Consider the following 4,934-nt stretch of genomic DNA (forward strand, 5'->3'; position numbering starts at 1 on the left):
CTATTTTTATTCACCTCTTTTAAACTCCGTTTACCCTGCAGAGAAGTCTCAGATATCCATTTCTCCAATTTTTCCTTTTAATAATCAGCTTATGTGCGTTAACTACTAGGTAATTACTAATCATAAAGCGACGAGGAACTATTTTTCTGAGCGGAAAGATATTTATATGAAATCTAGATGGCTGACGCATTCTCTTTCTTAGCCAATCGGAATACAGTAAGGTAGCATCTGCCGAGTGCGTGCTCGGGGAATCTGACTGCGCATGCGTGCAACGCTTCTCCGCATCATCCAGTTCTCTGACAGGATGGAGTGCGGTTATGAGATTACTGGGGCACGTAGGGCGCACGCGTACCGCAAGTGTGAATTAGGCTTCGATGAAGGACAGTAAAGCACTCATAATTGGGTCTAGCAAAATATGCCATTTAGAACTACAGTGCATACAGAGCACTTACCCGAAGTAACAAATGGGATTTTATATCATTTTCTTTCTTACATAATACCACACTGGTTTTGCTATGCATCATGAAATAATACAATTCTAAAAGAAAACTAGAAATAGGTTGGTAACTTTGTATGGTGAAGGCGTGAAGCTATTGAATTACACCGTGGGTCAGCCTCTCATAGACGCTTATATGAAGTACTTTATTATAACAAAAATAATAATGTATACAGTAATACTAAGCCCTTGATTGGCACCGGTGATATTACTTCTAAACAGAGTGCGGTTCCTCATTTCTCTACAGATACAGTAATACTACAGTCCTGATCAAAAGTTTAAAACCACTTGAAAAATCATATTTTACATTGTTGGATCTTAACAAGGTTCCAAGTAGAGCTTCAACATGCAACAAGAAGAAATGAGAGTGAGACAAAACATTTTTTGAGCATTGAATTTAATGAAAACAACGATTAAACTGAAACAGGCTGTTTTTCAGCTGATCAAAAGTTTAGGACCACATGCCTTTAAAAGGCCAAATCTGTGCAAAGATGTGGATTCATTGTCATTTTCTATCAGGTAGTCACGCGTTGCGATGGCAAAGGCAAAAAAACTCTCCCTTTTTGAACGTGGTCGGGTTGTTGAACTGCATAAGCAGGGTCTCTCACAGCGCGCCATCGCTGCTGAGGTGGGACGCAGTAAGACAGTCATTTGGAATTTCTTAAATGATCCTGAGGGTTATGGAACAAAAAAGTCAAGTGGAAGACCCAAAAAAATTTCATCAGCACTGAGCCGGAGGATCCAATTGGCTGTCCGTCAAGACACTGGACGATCCTCGACCCAAATTAAGGCCCTTACTGGTGCTGACTGCAGCCCCATAACCATCAGACGGCATCTGAGACTGAAGGTCTTCAAAGACAAAAAACGTCTTCAAAGACCTCGTCTCCTTGAACGCCACAGAACTGCTCGTTTGGACTTTGCAAGAGAGCACCAAACATGGGACATTCAAAGGTGGAAGAAAGTTTTATTCTCTGATGAGAAAAAATGTAACCTTGATGGTCCTGATGGTTTCCAACGTTACTGGCATGACAAGCAGATCCCACCTGAGATGTTTTCTACGCGCCACAGTGGAGGGGGCGCCATAATGGTCTGGGGTGCTTTTTCCTTCAGTGGAACAATGGATCTTCAGGAAGTGCAGGGGCGTCAAACGGCCGCTGGCTATGTCCAGATGTTGCAGAGAACATTCCTCATGACTGAGGGCCCTCGTCTGTGTGGTAACGACTGGGTTTTTCAACAGGACAACGCTACAGTACACAATGCCCGCAGGACAAGGGACTTCTTCCAGGAGAATAACATCACTCTTTTGGCCCATCCTGCGTGTTCCCCTGATCTTATTCCAATTGAGAACCTTTGGGGATGGATGGCAAGGGAAGTTTACAAAAATGGACAACAGTTCCAGACAGTAGATGGCCTTCGTGCGGCCGTCTTCACCACTTGGAAAAATGTTCCCACTCACCTCATGGAAACGCTTGCATCAAGCATGCCGAAACTAATTTTTGAAGTAATAAACAATAACAGCGGAGCTACTCATTACTGAGTTCATGTTTGGAAGTTGGATTTCTGTTTTGGGGGGGTTTAGTTTTTTTTTGGAGGTGTGGTCCTAAACTTTTGATCAGCTGAAAAACAGCCTGTTTCAGTTTATTCGTTGTTTTCATTAAATTGAATGCTCAAAAAATGTTTTGTCTCACTCCCATTTCTTCTTGTTGCATGTTGAAGCTCTACTTGGAACCTTGTTAAGATCCAGCCATGCTAAATATGATTTTTTGCCATTTTTCAAGTGGTCTTAAATTTTTGATCAGGACTGTATTAGGCATAAAAATCTTCCCTTTACAGCTGACGGCCATTTTCTTAATTCCTAAGGGCTCATGCACACAAACTTATTTTTCTTTCCCTGTCCGTTCTGTTTTTTTGAGGACCGTATGCGGAACCACTCACTTCAATGGGTCCGCAAAAAAACGGAAGTTACTCCATATGCATGCCGTTTCCGTATATATCCGTTCTGAAAAAAAATAGAACATGTCCTATTATTGTCCGCATTACGGACAAGGATAGTACTGTTCTATGAAGGGCGAGCTGTTCCATTCAGCAAGATACGGAATGCACACGGACGTCATCCGTATTTTTTGCAGATATGTTTTTTGCAGACCGCAAAATACATACGGTCGTGTGCATGAGCCCTAACAGGGTAGGTCTGTAGTGTAATGGCAACTCTTCTGTTTGCCATACAGAAGGTCTCGGGTTTGATGACCTGTATAATAATATATAGAAAAGTCTGTGTGATAAGAGCGGGCCACTCCCCCACCCCATATCTAGCAGAGCTTCATTAAGGCTACTTTCACACTTGCGGCAGAGTGATGCGGCAAGCAGTTCTGTCGTCGGAACTGCCTGCCGGATCCGGCAAAACGTATGCCAACTGATGGCATTTGTAAGAAAACGCTAGTGTGAAAGTACCCTAAAGGAGTTTTCCAAGACCTTTATACTGCATAGATCATCAGTATCTGATCGTCGGGTGTCCATCACCCGGAACCCCTGCCGATCAGCTTCTGGCAGGGTAGCCTAGGGCCTAGGCCATGTGATGTCACGTTCATACTTAGGGTACTTTCACACTAGCGTTTTTCTTTTCCGGCATAGAGTTCCGTCAAAAGGGCTCAATGCCAGAAAATAACTGATCAGGCATATCCCCATACATTCTGAATGGAGAGTAATCCGTTCAGGATGTCTTCAGTTTAGTCATTTTGACTGATCAGGCAAAAAAGAAAACCATAGCATGCTATGGTTTTTTCTCCGGCGAAAAAAACTGAAGACTTGCCGGAATGACGGATCCAGCGGTTTTCTCCATAGGAATGTATTAGAGCCAGATCCGTCGAAAAGATTTCCGTTGTTTGCCTGATCGATGGATCTGGCTTTTCTTTCTGCACCTGCGCAATCAAATAGGAGGAGCTGTGGGCGGAGTCTACTTCCTGTTCTTTCTTCGATCCTGCCTGCGAGGGAGAAGGGTGGACGCCATTAGAGGTGAGTATAATGTTTGTTTTTTTGGGTCTTTGTATCAAGCATAAAGAAATATAAGCAGCTCCCATGTATTTATACATAGGAGCTGTAGTACATAGGTCATGCTAGGAGTAGTAGTCTTGTGGATTACTACTCCTAGCATCCACTATGTACTTGTACCACCTGTGGGGCCCTATGTACTTTTGCACAGGGACTGCAGGTGGTGCAAGTATATAGTGGATGCTAGGGGTGGTAGTCCTGATGACTACCACTCCTAGCATCCACTATGTACTTGCACCACCTGAAGTGCCTATGCACTTTTGCATAGGCACTGCAGGTGGTGAAAGTGCATAGTGGAAGCTAGGGGTGGTAGTCCTGATGACTACCACTCCTAGCGTCCACTATGTACTTGCACCACCTGCAGTGCCTATGTACTTTTGCATAGTGACTGCAGGTGGTGCAAGTGCATAGTGGATGCTAGGGGTGGTAGTCCTGATGACTACCACTCCTAGCATCCACTATGTACTTGCATCACCTGCAGTGCCTATGTACTTTTGCATAGGCACTGCAGATGGTGCAAGTGCATAGTGGATGCTAGGGGTGGTAGTCCTGATGACTCCCACTCCTAGCATCCACTATGTACTTGCACCACCTGCAGTGCCTATGTACTTTTGCATAGGCACTGCAGGTCATGCAAGTGCATAGTGGATGCAAGGGGTGGTAGTCCTGATGACTACCACTCCTAGCATCCACTATGTACTTGCACCACATGCAGTCCCTATGTACTTTTGCATAGGACTGAAGGTGGTTCAAGTACATAGTGTATGCTAGGGGTAGTACTCCTACAACATGAATAACTCTCCTATTATTTTTTTCTCATGTAGGCCAAAAAATATATAAAGAAAATTTGTTTTTCCTAATAAAAAAAAAGAATTGCCCTGCCCGCAAGCCCGCAAGTACTTTGACCCCAAAACAGGCCAGCCAGACCAGAAATTTATTTTGAACTATTTCAAAAATAATGTCCAGTAAGTATTATTTGTGTGGGTTTGTTGTATTATTAATAGTTCAAATCAAATTTATTTATTTATTTTTTACACAGGCACATCATCTTCAACTGAGGCAGGGAGCTCTCCTCCAAGACGACGTCGTCGACATGATACGGTATGCCAATTTTTTAAGCATTCACCATTATAATATTATGACCGGATTGTAAAAATTTTATTTTTTTATTTCACAGTAATCATCTGTGGAGGAGAGGCTTCCCAGCCAAGAGACCGCAGGAGAGGAGGAAGTCGGTGGTGGAGGACAGCAAGCGGTAATTATTTATTTTTATCTCCCAATTATGATTTGTATGTTTGTAAATTTTTCTTATTTTTACTTCTATTACAGGCAGCTTGTCCCGTTGACTCCAATAAAGGTCGTCGAGCCACAGCCAGAGGAAGTCGGGGAG

This window comes from Bufo bufo, chromosome 1 (genome assembly GCF_905171765.1).
Source record: "Bufo bufo chromosome 1, aBufBuf1.1, whole genome shotgun sequence".
Taxonomy (NCBI): Eukaryota; Metazoa; Chordata; class Amphibia; order Anura; family Bufonidae; genus Bufo; species Bufo bufo.